Here is a 22,183-nt window from a genome sequence, read left to right as displayed (position 1 = left end):
TACTGTTTTTTGCTTATCCGGTACCTAAAGAGTTTGTATGTGCCCTGTTCCCTCACACTAGATAAGAAACGTTTTTGAAGTAGATAAATGGTAAATTTGCATATCGACAAAACACTTCTGACAACTCCAATTACTAATGGGGAGCTTTCTTCCCTCCCTTCAATGCCTGTCCACACGATCATTCACGTTGCCACTGATTCAAAGCGGTATCCTCCCACATATTCAGAGTTGATTAGGAGTTAGATTTTAGATTCTTTCAGTTGCACAGATAACACAAGTCTGCCAAGAACAGCTTTGCTTCCGGATGTCTCTGAAAGGGAGCAGTTTGGTAATATGGTAGCAAACAAGGGGATTACTTTTCAGATGCCAGGACCACAGAATTTTCTGTGAGGTCAATGCTTTAATTTGAACACTGATGTGTGTTCCTGGGTAACCGCAGGCAAGTATCTCATTGCAAAATTTGATGACTTCTTACCCTGTTAGCCTCCCTAGTGATAGGCTTATACTGAGTGTAGTCATCTTCAGTAACCAAAACATCAAAATAAGATAAAAAGCCCAAGCTCAAGAGTTCTCAGCACATGTGCATGCACATTATAATAGGCATCTGGACAAGCAAACAACAAACATAACCACACAACTTGAACTGACAAATTTAATTGCCACAGAATAATCATTATATAATTCCTCTTGAAATGTCAAGCTAGTCTCTGAATTTCAGGGGTGGACGGCAACAGTCGCCTAAAATCTGCAACTTTCACACCTGAATCAGATGTTTAAAGGTCCAGGGCCATGGAGGAAGGGACCACATAAATCCTGAGGAAATCAGGCTTCATTAGTTAAGTTACTCATAAGCAGATTGTGTGCACCATGAGAAAACACCAACAGACAAGTTTATTATATAAGAAGTCAGTTCAGTCTCCTTCACAGTATCTGCCCCGTACAGACTTGAGAACAGTATTTTCTTTCCTTTCCCTGCTTACAACCTGCTTTTATCAGAGTTCTGCCAATTTCACTAGTCTCTCAGCCTCCTGGTACTCAATTTTCTGATATATATATATATATATATATTTTTTTTTTTTTAACTAAAAAAGACCATAAAACTCTATCGGCCCTTTTTGGTCTCTAAATGAAAGTTACTTTCCTATTTGAACGCGAAAGCAGGTAAAGAAATTTTTGAACATTTTTTGAAGAATAAAATTCTTCAAATAAAAAAGCATATGACAGAAGGAAATTGTGAACAACAACAATAATCAGAGTAACTACATCTTACTGCTTTGATAAACTTGAAAACACTCACAGTTTATAGAAATTTAGTTCTCCAAGGAGCCCGGAGAATAATATCTACCATGGCAACCAAACAAGCAGTCTTCTGGCACTTTCTGAATGAGTATTTAGGAGGAGATTAACTCAATACTCCAAATGATGAAAGGGCTCTTGAGATCCATAACTGTCTCCCACAAATTACCCTTATTGTACAACTGGATGTTTAGAACAGATTGCACATTACCTATATTGAACTAGAGCATTCACAGCAAATTTATACGAAATAGATTAAGCCCACATGCTGTGTCCCACTACTTTCACCCACTCCTTTCAGGGTGTTTACAAAAATAGGTATTTTATTAAATGGATCATTGTGGTTTTGCAGAATGTATTTTTAAGCTTATTTATATTTAGAAGCTACCGTAAGTCTTTACTGTACAACTTTGAAATTTCTGAAATGTGTAAAACCATAAAAAGCTTAAAAACCCCGAACAACATAGTATATAACCACACAGCAGAAAGACTGCCACATAAGTGAGCATTATGGTCTTTTTCATGCATTTCATGCTAGTTTTGAATTTATTGTGCATTCCAGTTGTCCTGGGTTCAGCAGTAGCAGTTATTTTTCTCCTTCTTAGTAGCTGGTGCAGCGCTGTGTTTTGACTTTAGGCCTAGGAACAGAGCTGATAACTCAAATGTTTTAGTCTGACCAAGGACTTTCTGAGCCTCATGCTCTGCCAGGGAGGAGGGGAAGCTGGGAGGAAGCAGAGACAGGACACCTGACCCAAACTAGCCAAAGAGGTATTCCATACCACAGTGCGTCATGCCCGGGATGTAACTGGGAGTGACCCGGAAGGGCTAGGGACTGCAGGGTTGGATGAGGTATGGCTCAGTGCTCGGCTGGAGGGAGTGAAGCAAGTTATCAGTCGGCTGGTGTTAAGGTGTTGTATTCTTTCCTCTTGTTATTTCCTTTATCATTATTATTATTGGTGGCAGCAGTAGTGATTTGTGTTATACCTTAGTTACTAAACTGTTCTTATCTCAACCCATGGGAGCTGCATTCTTTTCGATTCTCCTCTCGGTCCCTCCGGGAGCAGGGGGAGGGCAAGATGAGGGAGGAGTGAGTGAACAGGTTTTGTGGTTGGGTTTAAACCACGACACCAGTGATGACATACCTCAATAAATAATACTGTGCCTTCCCACTTACATGTATCAAACCACTTTTTCCATCATATGCAGCACCTGATGAGCACCAAGCAGGTCAATGAAGACAAGCATCTCATGAAAATATTTTAGAAGAGTATATTAAATATCTAGCTACTTCAACAGAATCCAGATTACTATGGAATTTTGCCTCCCAGGATAAAAGTAATCTGATATTTTTGCTGATTTCCTTATAGTGCAAACAATCCTACTGTACAACACACATAACAGAGGAAATTTCTAATTAAACAAGATTTATAGTGCAAACACATTTACAAAAAATTACAGCATAAAAGAGAGTCTTAGGAAAGCAGAAACATACGTTGTCACTTCTGACACCACTGCAAGTTCTTCTCTGCAGACTAGCAATGTTTAAGAAACAGTACTTCACTTACGGTATCAAGCAACTAGCTTTCACTTGTTTGCAGTAACATCTGGATTGCACAGATTGTTATGGAGCATGTACACCTAAATATTAGTCTTAGTCTGATAAAAGTTACTTAAGGTTAAAGATTGTCAATTCCATTTTGTATTTGGCAACTGAAATGAATGTAAGCTCAACTTTTCAAAAATTTCTAAAGGCAAGACAATTTGTAGTGAAAGAGAGTGGAAATCAGACACTTAATCCACCATCATTTCTAACCCACTTCAGCTTTTGATTACATTATCATACATTATAGCTGCAAAATCTCTACCTTCTTCACATCTCAGAATATACTAAGTAGGCAACAGAGAAACAGAAAGTGGCGAATGTAATTACAATGTTCCTGATACAAGCCTTATGTATGACTCCCACTTATTTGCAGATGAAACAGATCTGAATCTACACTGCTTGAGTATAGATTGTGCTTTACACGGTGTAGAGAGGACCTGTATACCCTGAATAACAAACAGCATGTAAATCAAGGAATAGTGGTTAGGTTCTAAGCAAAGAAAATATTCACCTTACCACTAACATGAAATGCAAATAAATAAAAATAAATATGTATGAATAAATATAAAAATATAACCAATTAGAAATGGAAATAAAAATAAGTTTAGGTAAAGCAACCTCCCTCACTGAACATCATCTAACTTACCACAGACTGAGGCAGGACTTCTGGGGGGAATCAACACCCAAAACTCTATTCCAGTACAACCTGGGATAATGAGCCGGAGCACAAGGAACAAAACCGTGGTTTGACAAGTTCCCTTCAATTCACGACTTCTCAATTTCAGCTGCACTTCACAATCATTATATCATTAACAAATCTTCAGTCTCCATTTTGGTATTGCTAATTCATGCTGCATTAAGTTTTAGGTCTTTCAAAACACTGGGCATTCTAGGCACCAAACATCACCAAATGACCCCTCTGGGCTAGATCTCTTCAGAGTGGGAGGCTCTCAAATCTAATGGAGTTGGTCTGATAACTCTGGCTGAAGACTTCCGTGCTTCTTGACTCTCGCAAAAAGTAATTAAGTGAAACAGATTTGTACATTTCACCATTTACACTCAACAGGAAAGCTACACAGGTTTTAATACCTATATTTTAGAAAACAACTGAGGCTTTCAAAACCATTACAGTGATAGCTCTCAGAGAAGTATATCTGCTGATTAATAAACCTCCAAAATGAAGCAATCTTTTCTGCATAAAGAGAATTAAATAGGTTACAATTTCAAGTTAATATGGAATTAGAAACTGTAATTTAAGAAGTCTGTCCCCAAGGATTTGCAGAAGTACTTACATTATTCAGCAACTCGCTTCTCACCAACAGTACTGCCTCAGGATGATTATTTTCCAAATCTACTCTTCAGTTCACAAACAAGCTAGACATATCTCCAAAATGTGTTAAGAATTTTAATCTGCACATTCATGAAATAAAACATATAACTAGAGAGCAAAGAATCATTCACAAATGGGAAACCTGTCTCAACACCAAATTCCTGTCTCCATGTCATGCTTCCAATCATCTAACCCTCTCTTCCATTAAAAAAACTCCACCACCCTAAACATCACTCTTAAAACAATCTTTCTACTTTGTCCTTTTGACTTTATTATAATTTTCTTCATCTAACTGTTCCTTTGCATGAAATGAACTTCTGCCTTTCAGAAGTCTGACAATCTATTCAGCACTCAGACATGGAGAGCTAACTCCCACCGTTTTGTAAACGAAATGCCATCACTGTTTCCTTGAGCATGCTTCTCCCCACAGAATCATCATTCTTTCATGTTGCCACACAGGTATGGAAAAGCCCTCTGTTGAGCATCTGTAAAAAGTTTCCTGAAAAGAAATCACTTCTGCTGTATAAAGAACATTTCATAAACCCATGATCAGGCATTAACAAGTCATCACAATCATGTGTTCCTTTAGGGCTAAGAGCTCTTCATTAGATCCCACTGTGACTAGATCTGGCAAAATAACTTATTTTTTTTTTTTTTAACCACATCCTCCAGAGCCTAGTTTTTGCTATCGTTCTAATTTTGTAGCTTAATATTGTAGCTTAACAGAAAGTATTACATGAACTTAGCTATAAATATAACCATTTGTCTCCTATAATAGTCACAATGAAAAACTGGAAATGCAACTGTAACATACTTAGAATATAGTGTTGGAAAGTAATGTATTTTGTAGGAGTGTCTTCTGTCTTTTGTAGTCTTCTTATGACTGAGTAAGGATGTATTGAGAGCTGCATTCCACATTATGAAAGTTTTGTAGTTCCAGAGATTTTCACTGAATGTAGAATTTACATCTAGAAAGACGCGCTCTGAAGCCAACCTTATCATTTAAACACCCTGAGTGTCCTTAGGAACATGGCTGATTGTTGTCTTGGAAACAAAGACTGCTCTCTAGTGTGTTCATTTCAAGGGATTCAGTCAATTTGAAGTCAAATTTCCAATTGCTAAGTTTATACTTGGTGCAGGTGCAAAAGTTCTTAAGATCAGAACAGAAACTGCTTGCAACGCTCTTCTCAGACAACAGTATGCCTCTGGGGTTTTTTTTGCACTGCCCTTGGTGAACCACATCATTCTTGTGTAACACTGCAGGAAACTTAATTGTATACTGTCCTTCAGTGTAAGACAGTGATTATGATAATGGAGGAAACAATACAAAAAGTGAAAACAGAAAGACCTTAAGGCATAAACAAAGAAACAAGCGGATAGGAATTATTTTGGTCCTAGAGTTCTTCCAACTGATCTAAGATATGTATGAAAAAAAAAATAAACAGAATAACATGCTCAACCACCATATGCTCTATTTTTATGCACTGATTTTCAAAATATGCATTTACGTTTAGACAAAGTATTTGTAAAATTGAGGACTATCAGTTAAAAAGACATTCCATTCATCCATTTCAGTCAAGCCATACTGTTTAATAATGCTTAATAAAAGACATGAATAGACACTACCAAGCCGGATCTTTGATAAGGATGATACATTCTCTGAAGCTCAAATTCAGCCTTGTGTTAATGGGCCCCATTATTCACCCTTAAGTAAATTATGACATACCTTTGTTCCAAACTTTGTCAAACTAAAAGCGCTTTTATTTTCACACAGGATTCACATTATGGACCAAGTTCTTAGCTGGTGCCTATCCATAAAGATATTCACACTTTAACCTAAGGGAGACTTGTCCCGAGATGCTCCGTATATAGTTAACAGAAGGGTAGGTTCCTTCATAGATTGCTTATAACATAGATTGCTTATAACAGGAACCTGCATTAGGTTCCTGTTCTGAATTACCTTCCACAGGAAGCTCTTTTTCTGCTTTTCTTCCAGGAACAGGGGATATCTAAAGCACATCTAAAGTGAATTCTCACAGTATGTCTATAAAATTATTTGCACTGACTGCATCAGCGATGATAACAAAATACTACTAGTAAACAAACACTTCCAATTGGCTATAGGAGTTTTATGCTGTCAAAATATTTTTTCTTTCTCACATGCAAAGGGCTCTAACTTCTATTCCCTGACTTCAACGATTTAAGGTGTATGGCAATCATCTGTACATGTGGATATATTGGGCATTAGGATTGTCCTTAGACAGTACAGAAATGTCGTTTAAATAGCTAGTATGTTGAGTGTATAAAGGTGTACAAAGTTTATCCAGCAGCATGCATCTTTTCAGCACACTAAAAATGTCAAACTCACTGCATTTGTGTAATGATGCTTTTCTTATTTCAGTTGAGCCATGTCTGGAAAATAACATTATCTCACATTGCTTACGGATTCACAATGTTACGGCAATCTTTTCTTTTTTTTCAGATGAGTAGTTAAAAAGCACAACCACAGAGCATTCATTCATCTATCCAGCCTTCAGAAACTGGTTTCCACTCAGCTGTGAAAGAATCACTGTTTTGACCTTCTTAAATCTGCACTGTTTATTCCCAGTTAGCGAAATTAAACCAACCTCTACTCCAATATTCCAGGGTTTAATATACCTAAAAATTTCTCATGACCAGCCTAGCCTTTCTAATCAAGCTGGAGTACTTCTGTCTCAAAAAACACGTGATAGTGAAAGTTATTTTACAAAAGGAAGAACAGCTCATGCAGATAAAACCGTATTTCCACAAAAGCATATACAGTCTCAAGACCACAAACTGCACACATACACAGAGGGAAAAACTTAATACTTAAAAAATAAATAATAAATAAAAGTGGTATCAAGCAGCTACAGAATGATTCAATATCACAATTACTATTAAGCTTGTCACTGACAAGCTGATTCAGAATTACCAAGAAACAGTTATAAACTGTTATGTAGAAACATGGTTATGTACAGACCCATGTGCACATGCAGATGTGTAAGGATGTGTATACATGCGCAGGAGTTACTGTATTGGGAAAATAAAGACGTACTTCAAACAGAAACAAGAGAATTCACAGTTAATACACATTTCAGCATGATGATGAAAGCAGGAATTGATCATTATTTTTTCTCCAATGAAGAGAATGAAGTTCCTTGATTTCGGTATCAATGTGAAATGAAAAATCAAACAAAGGAATATCTTCCGAGCGTGCCATGTGCAACTACCTTTCCTGTCACTCCTCCATCTCCCTCAACTTTCAATTTCAGGTGTCAGCACTCAATTTTGTTTGCACCAGGCTTTCTTTCCAACCCAGCACATTCTGTTCTCACTGAAATTACGGCCTTCGGGAACTGCGTATTTTGACTGTTACAACCAAAATGTGTGTACAATGAGGGTAAATTAAATGCAATTTAATCTACCTAAGAGGCTGCAACATTTTGTTTAAATACTGAATACTGTGATGAGTGAACAGCACAATTCAGAACAGATTCTTTTCTCCCTTAGTTCTTTGCATCCTAATAAAATCAATGTAAACAAACTGCCAAGCAGAGCAAGACTGGCATGCTTACTTAAACAATTTTTTTTTTTAGCTCATTTCTTGTCCTGAATTAATTCCATTGTCACTATGCATAGAGCTGTGGAACACTCATAGTGGCAAATAAATGGATGTTTTCAAAATACTCACTGTACAGGGACTTTAAAATGCCTAAGAACTGATTACAGATCAGGGTGAACTGCAACAAGACAATGAGTACATTTATTAAATCACGTTGGTGAAACTCACTGAAGTAAGAAAACAGGTTGCAGCAACTTCTGCCAAACATTTCTTTGTACAGTTAATGGAAAGCTGCGGCAGACTGAAATAGTAAAAAGCTTTTCACAGGTTAGTGATTAACATTAGACTGCCATCAGCCAGAATTTCCTTCCTTTTACTTAGTCAGTCTACAGAAAATGTTGTTGTTTCATGGAGAAGATTTCACGGAGAAGGTGAGATGAACTGCTTCTCACTCTGTCAATGAATCATATTAACCCTTCTGTAACACATCTGATGAGCAATGCTGGACAGGAACACAGATCCTGCCTGCAGTACTGTGAAGCAGCATCAGGCAAAAGTAGTAAATATCCTATAGACTGGACTTACATATTAGCAGAGTACCAGTACAATCTGTATCTCAGTTACGGAGCATTAGGCATATCCTTTTTTCCTTAGGATTTTCAAGACCAGTTTGATTACAGGATGCAACATCCAAGACATGACTCCAATAAAGAACATGTTCAGTTTAGTTAGATGTTTGTCAGGTAGAGAGGATTCAGCTTAATGGTGAATACTCCAGCTCCAAAGCAAAGTGTTTCTGGACAGAGCAGAACTGACAGTGCTCCTGGTTTATCTAGACAATGACATTATAATGCTCTGTCAGCACTTTGTCTCTGGGATCCACAGAGGACATGTTATCCGTGTTCCAGAATATCTGGGTGAAAACAAACTCCTTGCAAAGACCCCATGCCAACAGTATGAAGGTATTCTGCCATCTCCCCCATCTCTGAGCGAGTTTTTAAGAGGAGACTGAGGGATGAAAAAAGACTACACTTTCAAAAAGCTGAATTCAATCTTTCCAATAAGTTAAGAGAACATCTTGTAGAGCTGTCATCTCTTACCTGTTACAGTTACTAAATACAGCAATTTCAACCACTTAACCTGCAATATAAATTAAATCTGGCACACTGTCAAGAAGATGCTGCAGCTATCTGACTGAAGCATGAAGAGTCAAGCTCTTCCAGCTACCAATAAAAATCTGCTTCAGAGGGTGGAAAAGGTTCGTCGTCATCAAACACCTTTTGGTCTTGATCTTAAGCTGTGACGGATTGAAGATGCCTCAGCATATATTCCCCCACCTTTTTTTTGTCCCTCTGGAGAAATATCTACCCTTCTATTTGCAGGAGAGCTGCAGTTTCATCTACAGAAGATTTTTTTTTTTTACTAGCAGTATCAAAAAAGCTAGCAAAAGCTGAGCTGCAATTCTCTTTTCCAAATGCAAAGAAATGCTTATTTGGACTGCATATAAACAGCATCAGGTTCTCCCTCCTGGGCCTAAAACTCCCCACCATTTCACAGTATTGAAACATATTCCACTGCAATACAAGTTTTTGTACATCATCTGCTCTTTTAAAGTGATACTGAGTCAAAATTTTTTGTGGACATTTGATTTTGTTCTTCTTGCAAATCATTTTATTACTTTTGAATATACTTGGATATATATAACATGCTCCCATTGCTGTAGAAATAATGTAGATGCCCCTTTTCCAAGTGTGCCATCTGTGATTTTTGAGCTGGTTTCAGGCGGCTGGTGGTTAGTTTTGGAAGAGCAGCAGGTGACCTAGAGCGCTGGGGAGCACTTACGCAATGTGCTTACACAACTTACGTAACTCACACACTGCGACAGCCAAACCATCGCCCAGATGTTTGACTATCTGACAGCTCTTCCCCTCTCTCTCTCTTGCTATCTGGCTTTTGAGGAGATCATTTAAAACCTACTTCCTCACTCCCTGAGCTCCCTAGATTACAGACACTACAAGCAGCATCACAGCAGCTACAAGCAGAAACAGATGAGGTCTCTGTTTTTTGGATATTTTCACATACATCCCCTGCCAGTAAACATAACTTTAGTGGCACACACTACAGACACTGTTTCACAGCAGAAGGAACCCCTGTTTTTACAAATGGTTCTCCTCAGTCCTCTATAATCCAATCCTTAGCCGAATGGATGGCAAATACCAGCTGAGGGCACTCGCTGAGGAGAAAGGGAAAGGAAATTTGTTGTGTGCTACTCATTTATTTAACAAAGCTACAACTTTGGAAAATATCTTGTGAAAAAACACCCAACAATTCTATCAATTGCATTGTTCTTCTTGGTTGGTATCAATGCAAAAGCCAAGGCTTTTTGCTCTTAAGAAAATTAGGTCTATTTACCTTTTCTAGGACAGTTACAAAGTACATAATGCCTTTTTTCTTTTTAGACTATGTTTGCTTCTAATTATTTATGGCTTGCAGGCAACAGCATTTGTAAAATAAAGTTTTTCAGAAAACTAAAAATGTAAATGACTTGAAGATTTTGGTCAACAAAGATTAAAGATTTTAACCCCTAGCACACTGTTGTAATGGAGCATCCTCATTTTGCACCAGTATTATTATATTGACACTGGCAGAATACAAAAAGCATGGGTAATATTCTAAGTGCAATTCAACTAGCATCCTTCAGTGCCAGCTGTAAGACACACTATTTTGTTCTTGCCATTGAAGTTGGAACCTTAATTGTAAGATATCCTCGATATCTTACAATTAAATTTTGAAAGTAGCATTTAGCAGTAGCATGCCTAGAAACAGTCATAGGATACAAGATAATTTGACCTAAAAAGATAAGAGGCTTTGGGCATTAAAGCAGACTCTCAAATGCTTATCTTAGTGCAATGGTTTTGCCCTCAAAGCTCCCCATTATGACAAATGTTTGCTGGAAAACATTATGCACACAATGCATGAGGACTGTAACTTTTAAATGTATCTACTCCAAGGAAAGCAGCTGCCTATATTCAACTGAAATTTTTAAAAAGCCCGTGTCTGTTGTGACTATAAAGATGTCTTTAAGAAAATAAATAAAGGCACACAGCAGTTGCAAAGGAAAGATGTAACTCAACTGTTAGGCAGAAAGGAGGGGCTGCAGAAACCTGGCCATGCATTACAGTTCTGGCGCCAGGCAGAATTCCCCCAAGCAAAGTACCCTGCCTTGAAACACAGGGCATCCCAAACAGCAGAAAGATTCAACCTCTTTGTATTTCTGAGCACTTCTGTCATGAAGCAAATGCTTGACACTTTACACATAAATGCCTCTGGTAAGAAAGCCAGTATCGCTCATTACAAATGGAGTGTTTACTTTAGATTTATATTTATACTTATATAAACCCATTCCTCATCAATGCAGTATTTCCTTCTTCTATAAAGTTAACTAAGTTTGGAAGATGGACTTTTAAGTGTCTCAGTCCCAAGTGCTAGAAATAACCTTAGCTATTTTAAGAAACTAAACAATGTCACTTGCTATGTTGCAGTATAACCACCCGGCACCCTTCAAACAGACATGGGCCATAAGATCAACCACTGGCAACTCCTGCATAGCTCATCTAATGACAACTACAAGCTGACAGTTACCAGACTTCTCAGGTTTTGGCAGATTAAATAATTTTCCATGAGAAAAGGACAGGATACTACACTCAGCACCTAGTATCTCTGCTATAGTGTCAAGGAACAGATCAGGTAAGTTGGTTCATGTACCATTCCTCAGTGGAAGACCAGAAAATATAAGAACCTTGCCAACTTGAATTTTTCCAAATTTGGTAATCAGTCTGGCTTTCACTGTGTTAGCAAAATGTTAACTTGGTCTCCAAGCAAGAGGACTCTGCACCAACTCACATTACACCTATATACGAACAGAGTTAAAAAAGAAGTTAGCTAAAAGCCATAAAGCACATAATTTGATTATACTAATTTTCTTCAAGCAAATTTGCAAGCATCATTAACAAGCTAAAAGCAAATCAGGCCATCATGTTTTCTACAAAGCCATTGTTGTAAAACAAAATTATGGAATCTCAAACTCAGGTTCCAGAAGCCAAAAGGACCTCCATGACAGTTCAGCCGAACACCTCCTCCCATGTGTAAAAGCTAAAGACTTTCCACTAAAACCTGGTTAGAATATATTAAGATATCTGAAAGTTATTAACCCATGTTCTTAACACCAAGAATAACGAGCTGTAGCACTTCTTGACGAAGGACACTCTAGACCCTAAAGCTAAAAATGGTTAAAAAGGAGACAGAACATCACTATGGAATAGAAAATCACTGGAGATTACTAAATACAAAGAAACTGAATCTGGTTTAGAAAAATCAGAGCTAAAAATGACTGGAAAGTAGGAGAGCTTTAGGAGGAAGCACAGTACCTCGTTGCCATGCTTTCCTGCTCTTTCCCAGACATCTGATCATGGCTGCTATTAGAGGTGGCATACCATCCTTGATAAAAGACTGTTTTGTTCCCAATATACTCTATTTCTAATCTGGACCAACATTCACCTATTTTCACAGATAACAAAATTGTGCCTCTTCTATGTAACATCTAATTTCAGCCACTGGGCCACAATTACATTTTTATCAAGAAGGTTAAAAGGTCTCCCACTATCCTTCCATGCACTAGTAAATACATACCTACATGACAAGGCATCTTTCAGCCCTTCTCTTGACAAGCTAAATAAGACTACTGTAAGACTATAAATTAGACTCAATTTGTCTTATGAGACTCAGGTCAGCAAATAATCTCCCCTATATTATGGTAAACAAAGGTTACAAACTGCTGGCTCGGACTAGCACATAACTCAAGGGAATCATTTGTACCATTATTAAAAAGAACTGCTGATACTGGGACAAAACACTTACAAACGTACCTCTGGTAGGTACATATTCCTTCCCACACACATCTTTCATGTGCATTAGCCAGAAAACCTACCAGAGCTTAACCGCTGCAGACCTGCCATATTCATCTTCTGCACTGTTGGTATGGTATCACAGCTCCTTTCTGATTTCCTAATCGTTTATACCAGATTAAGGAAGACCAAAACCAAGTTCCTTTGGAAATACAAATGCTACCAGTCCCTCCTAAGGAAGTTAGCAGGTTGCTTTGGTGGAGCATACACATGAAAGGGAGAGAAAATTTAAAACTTCTTTCTGACTGATACCCCATGCCTGCTCTTAGCTGACTTAACAAAAGGTCACGGTTCTGTTGTATGATCTGGCACGGGGAGAATATGAGACTCAGTCTTCCTTCCCCTCTACATGCTCCTTTCTCAAACACTGGACATCCTGCCATGCTCTGTTAAGGGATCAAAGCTTCGACAGTCTCTTGTCATTTATCAGTTTCATTTCGGTCAAGAGGCACCCATCACTGAACAATATATTTGGATCAAAGCTTCGACAGTCTCTTGTCATTTATCAGTTTCATTTCGGTCAAGAGGCACCCATCACTGAACAATATATTTGGATCAAAGCTTCGACAGTCTCTTGTCATTTATCAGTTTCATTTCGGTCAAGAGGCACCCATCACTGAACAATATATTTCCACCATGGTTGTACAATAAAGAGTGAAAATATTACTTTCCTCATTTAGAATATCAATGAAATACATAGAGTAAATTTTTCTGGTGTTGCCCTGCCACACATGTATATTCAATTTGGAGTTAGAGGGCCTATATCTCTACTAGTGACAGAGGTAGGTCTTTTTGTTGTTACAGATGCATAGAATGTTTTCACAAAGAGAAGACTCACACAGTTCAGTGTGTCCCAGAAAACAAAGAATTAATTTTGATTATTTTAACCTTCCAAAGCAAACAGGAGGAAAACCCAAAAACCTCTCTGACAGTGTCAATCTGGAAGAAGCACTTATCTTAAAAATATGACCTTTTCTAGTCCGCAAGCAGCTTTAGCTATATCAGCTAGGCCAACATGGGGCTGCTGGGCTGGATGACCTCTAACCAATTTCTAACTAATCAAAAACTCTTAAAGGTCATGTTTAAATGCAGTCTAGATATCAGTCTGGATATTGGTAAAGGGCAACATTATTTAAGATATTATAGCAAAGTTCCTTATATTTTACATATAGCAAGTCTTAGAGAGTGGGTGTTAACACAGAACACGTATTTGCTAATTATTTATGAACAAGTGACTGGTGAGTATTCTGATACAATACAGAACCCTATGTCAGACATGACTGCTTTTCAGCTAACACAGATGATCATATGTAGGGTTTGCAGAAGCCTTCTAACGCTCTGGAGTTAAAACAAATAAAACCACCTTTGTTGGACCAAGCTGCTTCACATCCATCTGTTCATTTGGAAGGTTCTCCCCAAAACGAATTTTATTACATTCAAATTTGTGAATTATCACAAATTTTGAGAGGCAGCAAGAGAGAGCAAGTGAACAAAACTAAACTGCCAAAAACATGCATAAATTACAAGAATGTAAATGAAACATGAATTGATAATCTGTTCTAGAAAATTATGAGTGGCACAAAAACCCCAAGCCAAAACCCAAATGCTGCCATATGTTGCTCAGCTTGTGGGACCTCAGTGACTCCTAGGGGATACTAATTTGATTAAGAGTCAATCACTCACAGTGCCTGCCAGGCAGGTGCCCCCAGTAAGACACTTCAGGAGCTGGGAGGCATTCAAAACCTGAAACCTCCTGCAACGCAGTCTTTTTCTGTCTAGCTTTGGAAAAGAAAGAGCATCAATTCCACCTATCCTTAACTACAGCTAGATGAGAGGATGCAGAACAGTAGCTGGAGAGCCAACTGCACAAATTGTCACTGGTTGTGTGACAGAGATCCAAGCCATGCAGAATAGGGTCACCCCAGTCTGTGATGGTAAAGTGAATGGTCTCTGCAATAAAAGATCCCTTATCAGACTGAAACTCAAGTTGCAGCAGAAAGCATCAGAAAAAATGGTACTGGGAGTGAATTCAGTAGGAGATAGATGGAACTATCTAGAGAATGTTTCCCCTCTTAACTCTGCAACACAGTCTTTGACCATACTGAGAGATTTTGCTGTCTCTTGTGAATTAAGTGAAAAAGTTCTGTACCCGTGTATACACTGGTAACACTCTCTACAACTGGTTTATTTGTACGTATCTGTAATAGTAAAAAAGCTGTGGCCTATCCATTAAAATACTTCACCTTTTAAACTTCTATGTTCAGGTAAACACCACAAAATGAAAAATAGGAAAAATAATACAGTATGAACATAACAAGTGCTAATTTCTGTCTTGTCTCGAAAATCACCCCTCTTAATACGTTTTCAACTACACAAACTCTTTAGACACTGGGGAAGGTACAGAATTAGACACCTGAAAGTGGAAAAAGCAATGGTCCATGATGAAAGTCTGAAAAATATCTGCAGAAGGACTACTCTAGCATAAAAAAACCGCATGTGCTACTGTCCTGGGTTCACCAGTAGCAGTCATTTTTCTCCTTAGTAGCTGGTGCAGGGGTGTGTTTTTGACTTTCAGCCTGGGAACAACACCGGTAACACCGATGTTTTTAGTTGTTGCTAAGTAATGTTTTCTCTAACCAAAGACTTTCTGACCCTCATGCTCTGCCAGGGAGGAGGAGAAGTCAGGAGGAAGCAGAGACAGGACTCCTGACCCAAACTGACCAAAGGGGTATTCCATACCACAGTATGTGATGCCCAGTATATAAACTGGGGGCAGTTACCTGGAAAGGCCAGATTGCTGCTTGGATTAGGGTGGGTATTGGTCAGCAGGTGGTGAGCGGTTGTATTCTTTTCCCTTGTTATTTCCTTCATCATTATTATTATTGGTGGTAGCAGCAGTGGTTTTGTGTTATACCTTAGTTACTGGGCTGTTCTTACCTCAACCTGTGGGAGTTACATTCTTTCCATTCTCCTCCCCATCCCTCCGGGAGCAGGGGGAGGAAGAATGGGGGAGACTGAGTGAGGAGCTGCATGGTTCTAAGTTACCGGCTGGGCTTAAACTACAACAGTTGTTTGTGACACCCAATGTGGGGCACGAAGGGTTGAGATAATGACAGATCTGAACAGAGTGTGCCTAATCGTATTTGTGATAAGCATTCATTGTTTCAGATTAATATTCGTCACAATGCTGATTTACTGGCTCTCAAAGTTGTTGCTGTTGATCTCAGAGTTTCAGCACTCAGTATTTGCTGTTTTAGTGTTTATTGGCTGGGGGACTTGGGCTAAGGTTCTCGTTTCGCTGTACTTTATGGTAATGACTTGTAATAGAATAGATCACAAAACTGATCTAGGTTGCGTTCCCAGTGTGGTCATCACCTCTATACTTTGGGAGGTATATAATGGAAGTGTTTAGCAATTACACATCTTTTTTTCCCTCCTCAGGTGGTCAAGCTATGAAGAGACATTCCCTTACATCCCCAGCTCCCCCACCAGACTATTTACAGCATTATTTTTGAGTTCTGAAGGTTTTGTATGGCCTTTTGAGTACCCTTGAGACCTGCCTGCTGATTGTGATGGGGGATCAGCATGTTGGCACACATACAGAGTGTGTTTTACCCACGACCATTTCATCTGATCCCTAAAGTTAAGCAGAGTCGGGTTTGGGTTAGATTAGTTAGACGACAATATAGGAGGACCAAGAGATTTTCCCCGAGGCTGGACAGCCATCAGTGGCAGGGTCTGTGGGATAGTATGGGCAAGTATCTAGGCCAGTGAGCCTCTTCAAGTGCTTTGGAACTTCACCACTGAACAAGTGCTGGAAAAACTAGTAAAACACTTAAATGAGGTGTGTTGTCATCCTGGTCATACCAGATAGGGAAAAACCATGGCAACAGGGCTTGGCCTACACTTACAGAGCCTTGTTCAACACTATCCAGCACCTTCAAAGGAAAAAAGATGTCTCTGGATCTGATGGCAAAGCAACAAACAACACAGCTACTCAAACTCCAAGTACAACAGCTACACCAACCCCAGTGACAAGTACAGCAGCTACTCAAACTCTGACTACACCAGACAACACAGTTGCTGGTGCTACTCAACCCCCAAGCACAGCAGATACACCAACCCTGGTGGTGGACACTGCAGACACTCCAAACACAGTGATAATCACCGCAGCTAAACCAAAGGACCAATTCATGCCTATATCGGTTGCCCCGGTACGCTAGAGGAAAAGCAAACAAGAGGCCCAAAAAGCAACCTGTACAGTGAAGAAAGATGAAGAACCAATGCACTTACTACAGAGGACAGCATCTGAACAAGAGTTATTATATGGATCAGAGGAAAAAGAAGAGGTGACTTCTCGACCCCGGACCTCAATCGAGCTACAGAATATGGGAAAAGATTTCACCCGTCAACCAGGGGAGCACATCATCACCTGGTTGCTCCAATGCTGGGACAATGGGGCCAACAGTCATGAACTAGAAGGTAGGGAAGCTAAGCAGCTGGGATCACCTGTTAGGGAAAGAGGAATTGACAGAGGAATTGCAAAAGTAAATGGTCCCTCAGCCTCTGGAGGTGGCTCTTGGCAGCTGTGAAAGAAAGGTTTCTGTATAAGGACGATGTTATGAGTTGTTCAGCCAACTGGACCATGCCAGAGAAAGGCATCCAGTCTCTGAGGGAATCAGCCATTGTAGAGATGATCCATCATCATAGCCCGGATGCTGGGAACGCATCTGTAGATACAGATAAGTCAAATGTACACGACCCATGTGGCAGAAATTTACATGGAGTGCACCATCATCATATGCCCACTCATCAGCATCAATAACTTGGCATGACGTAGTACCATCAACAGTGGATTAAGTGATTCGAGAGTTAGAAGACAATCTCACCCCTTCCATCATTTCAGCTGTGGAAAAACTGTCCCAGGAGTTCGAACAATTGAGAGATGATCTACCCGATCCATCCAGCTTCCCACACATACCAACCCAAGTCCCAGCTATTAACAAAAGGCGTCCTACTGCTCCAGAGAAGAGATACAGGAGGTACATGCCACAGGCCACCTATGGTTTTGCCTGTGGAATCATGGAGAAGACATTACGAAGTGGGATGGAAAACCTACCTCAGCTCTGGAGGAACAGGTGCATGAACTGAAGACGAGAACAAAGATCAAGGATGATCATCCCATGAAAGCTGTGGCTTCAGTCTCTGGTGAGAAGGTTCCCAGATGGGATGTAAGAGCTGATTTTACTTCAGCTCCTGTGATAAAGACGACTAATCCCTTTCTACAAAACATAAGTGACCAAATATTGGGATCACTATTAGAGGGGCCCTGCCTCCAGCCAGGTGGAGGTAAGGGACAATTGGATTTACTGGACTGTGTGGATCATCAGTCCCACAGAAGTATAAGGCTCTAGTAGATACCAATGCACAGTGTACCCTGATGCCATCAAACTATTAAGGGGTGGAACCCATTTATATTTCTGGAGTGACAGGAGGATCCCAAGAGTTGACTGTACTGGGGGCTGAAATCAGCCTGACTGGGAGGAAGTGGCAAAAGCACCCCATTGTGACCGGTCCAAAGGCTCCATGCATAGCTCCCAAACTAGCCAAAGGGGTATCCCATATCACAGCACATCATGCCCAGTATATAAACTGGGGGCAGTTATCTGGAAGGGCTAGATCGCTGGTCAGGCTGGGTTGGCAGGTGGTGAGCGGTTGTATTCTCTTCCCTTGTTATTTCCCTTACCATTATTACTATTGGTGGTAGCAGTAGTAGTTTTACATTATACCTTAGTTACTGGACTGTTCTTATCACAACCCATGGGAGTTGCATTCTTTCCATTCTCCTCCCCATCCCTTCAGGAGTGGGAGGAGGAAGAAGTGGGAGGAGTGAGTGAGGAGCTGCATGGTTCCGAGTTACCAGCTGGGCTTAAACCACAACAGCTACTTACACCATATAGATAACATATTAAATTATCAATGGACACTGCACAATTCAAACAAAATTTACATGTATACACCACTTATTTTTCATGTTATTCAGACAAAAAATTATATCTCATTTCAGAACAAGACCTTTCAATCCAATATAGCAAGGATTTGCTTATTTGGCATGTGTCTTACCTACCTCACTGAAATAGATACATATAGAATCACAGAATGGTTTGGGTTTGAAAGAACCTTAAGATCATCTAGCTCCAACCCCCCTGCCTCACACTCAACCATAGCACCCAAGGCTCTGTCCAATCTCGCTTTGAACACTGCCAGGGATGGAGCATTTACCACTTCTCTGGGCAACCTGTTCCAGTGCCTCACCATGCTCACAGTAAAGAACTTCTTCCTTATACCTAACCTGAACTTTCCCTGTTTAAGTTTAAAGCTATTATCCCTTGTCCCGTCACTACAGCCCCTGATGAAGAGTCCCTCTCTGCCATCCAACACGAGAGTGCTATTTCTCATACAACAAAAAGCATGAGTATTCAAGGCAGTTCAAGTAGGCAGAGATTTTTTTTTTCAAGTTCAAGATTAATAAAACCCCAGTGGCTGGGTAGGTAACATATCATGTTGGATACCTGCTCTTAGAATCACCATGATCAGGCTGCACAGCATGTGCAAAGACTCGGTCATGGTGCAAGTGTCATCACTAGCAATCCACGGACTTGAACCCACTTTAACATTTTTGTGTCTGTTTCAGGGATTCCATGGGTTCCTGCTTCTTGATCTCCAGTTAGTCTCAGAAAGAGTTCTCCCTGTAGACAGGATAGGCAGGATGACAGAGGTTTGGGGCAGAGGGCTTATTGTTCTCATTGGGATCTTTGGAGGTGGCACAGGGAAAAGGATATTTAAAATGTGATAGGCGTGTAGGAGCCAACAGCTGCTTGCAACAAATACTACCTTTCCATCAGCAAGTTCTATTCAGTTCTCCAAAGCAAATTTCATTATCAGATCATGGTAAGTGTAATCTTTTAGGATTCTTTTCTTCCGATGGAATTTAATGAGACAAATTTCATTTTTTCTCTTGCTCTAGTCCTTCACCTTCTCAGTAACAGGTGCAACCATTATTCAGAAGTCTGTAACTACAGACATATGAATGTCCTGTTGAAAGCTGGTTACAAGAGTTCTTGAAATCAAATCTCACTGTGTACTTTACTCTCATTTGTATGGGAAATGGAACAGCCCTCTTCCTTGTATTCAAACAAGTTCACTTATAATTGGGATCTTCTCTGGGTTCTAAAGCTAAGAAAATCTGATGTAGCTGCAGTATTCCTACAGTAGGAACAATTTTAACATAGTTTTTATTCTGCCCCCTTACTCCATGTTTTCTTGTTGAAATGATACCTTGTCAGTGATCTGGGACATCAAGGCAAAAGGAGAGGACTGAACTGATTAATCTTCATTCCATCACCAAGCTTTAGGTCAGGATTTGAGAAAGGCAGAACAGATTGTCATTCCAGAGAGACTCAGCTGTTAGAGAAACACAACTTGATGGACAATTTTAACCCTGGCAATAGTCACAGAGAACGAATGGACTGTTGGAAAAGAAAATTACACCTGCTGGGAAGCTGGTGCACTGTTTGTTTCTGTTCCCATTAAGAGCATGCAAAAGTATCAGCTACCATCACATTATACTCATATCTATTTAAAAGTTTACATTTATAATCTTAGCTATCAAGGGTCCTACATTTAAAAGTTTTCACTTCTCCGTAAACCAGGCAGACTTGATGTCATCTCACCTTCAGCTGAATAGTCACAAACAGGGACGCAAAAATCTTCTTCCCAAATTAATGGGCTTTTGATTTTACTTTTTTTTTTCTTAAAGGATCATCATTTGTTCTGATTTTGCTAACACTTTTATATTTAAAGTAATTTTCAGAAACATACTTTCAAGAAAGGTCCAGCATTAAAAGAATTCATGTTTAAAATATACTGACAAAACTACGTTCAAACACAATCTGTTCTCCTATGACAGGGTGCAAGTCCTTCTATGCTTAAAAACCACGTTATGAAAATATAATGAATCTTACTCGCATTATATCCCTGCTGCTACCAAACACATGCAAATGTTACAGTGACATGTCTGAAAGCATTCTGACTATTCACTAGGGAAAACACTGCATTTGCAAAGCTGAATTAAGCAGGTTTGGACTCTTACAAAACAAAACAAAAACCTACAGCAATCAACATGATTAGTAATGGTTCTATTTTAACATCACCCATGATATATGTCTGATTACACAAACCAGTGGAGACTATCAAAAAAAGTGCTGCCACACAACCTTTTCTTTTTTTGGGGGCGAGGGTGGGGGAAGAAGAGAAAGTGGGGAAAGGAAGTTTTTGACAAAAAAAAATTTCTTTAGAAGGAATACTATTTTTAAGGGGTTTCTGGGTTTTTTGTGGTTCTTTTTTTTTTTTTGGGGGGGGGGTGGTCTTTGTCAAAACATAAAGCGTTTTATTTCATCTCAATCTGTTTTAACCTAAACTCAATGTCTGAGCTCAAGTTTCACCAATCTTACATACGGGTTGTTTTGCAAATCTTTGATTATTTGAATGAAATTGTTTCAGCTACTTGCCTTTCCTGCAGTCTGACTGCAGCCCTGTATTTGCTCAGCACTGCTTTTATTATCAGTGGTGCTTTGAGGGTAGTCCTAAAGCTACAGGTAGTCCTTTTCTGAGCCCTCTACTACTGGTGTCTATAGCACTGAATGAGGCAGAAATCCACTGAATTTGCTTCAGCCTCACAAAAACTGTTTTCAGTTCCCATTTCACAAGATAATCATGCAGGATGTTAAGAACCAATGACTCTTGCTCTCCCAGTGTTACATGGTGGTTTTTTGTTTGGTTTTTTTTTTTTTTTTTTAAGAAAAAAAAGGATGCTGTTCTCTTCCTTCCCCCACCAAAAAAGGGAAACTTCTAAGGCTCACTGACAGTTCAAGCAGTTATGGTGGCCCATCATACCCAGAATCATATTCCAAGATGCACATCAGTATTAGAAAAATCTCTGCAAGAACATCATCTTGAAGAGGTACAACGAGCAACCATGAATGTCACCCAGTGCAGAAGACCCTTAAGTTAGCAGTATCTCTTTGTTTTGCTCTGAGCTACAGAAAGCTGTTCTCATAGAAGCTAAGCACTCTAACAGGACAGAGGCCAGATGGGCCAGCACTCTCAAACTTAGTGAACTCCTTCTGGAAAGGATGTGATCTGTGGTAGTGGGTACTACTCATGGGGAAATGGCAAAGTACTGCCACTGCAGTCAGAAAACAGAAAACTTCAAAACTGTTAGAGCTGCTGCCGTGCAGTGAATTATAATGTTAAAGCACTGAAATTACTTGAAGCGGAATGTTTTTGCTGGAGAGAACAGCAACTTTTACATGCCAGGATACCTGCAGAAAGAGGAAGAGTTTAAA

General features: G+C 39.5%; 1 protein-coding gene across 3 annotated transcripts in view; it reads right to left on the bottom strand.

The window, feature by feature from the left end:
• Positions 1-22,183, bottom strand: part of ANO10 (anoctamin 10) — a 129,936-nt gene that overhangs the window by 19,017 nt on the left and 88,736 nt on the right. The gene's annotated exons all lie outside the window — the stretch shown is intronic.

This window comes from Lathamus discolor, chromosome 2, assembly GCF_037157495.1.
Source record: "Lathamus discolor isolate bLatDis1 chromosome 2, bLatDis1.hap1, whole genome shotgun sequence".
Classification (NCBI taxonomy): Eukaryota; Metazoa; Chordata; class Aves; order Psittaciformes; family Psittacidae; genus Lathamus; species Lathamus discolor.
The sequence above is the reverse complement of the archived record's forward strand: the minus strand, read 5'-3'. Positions and strand labels throughout refer to the sequence as shown.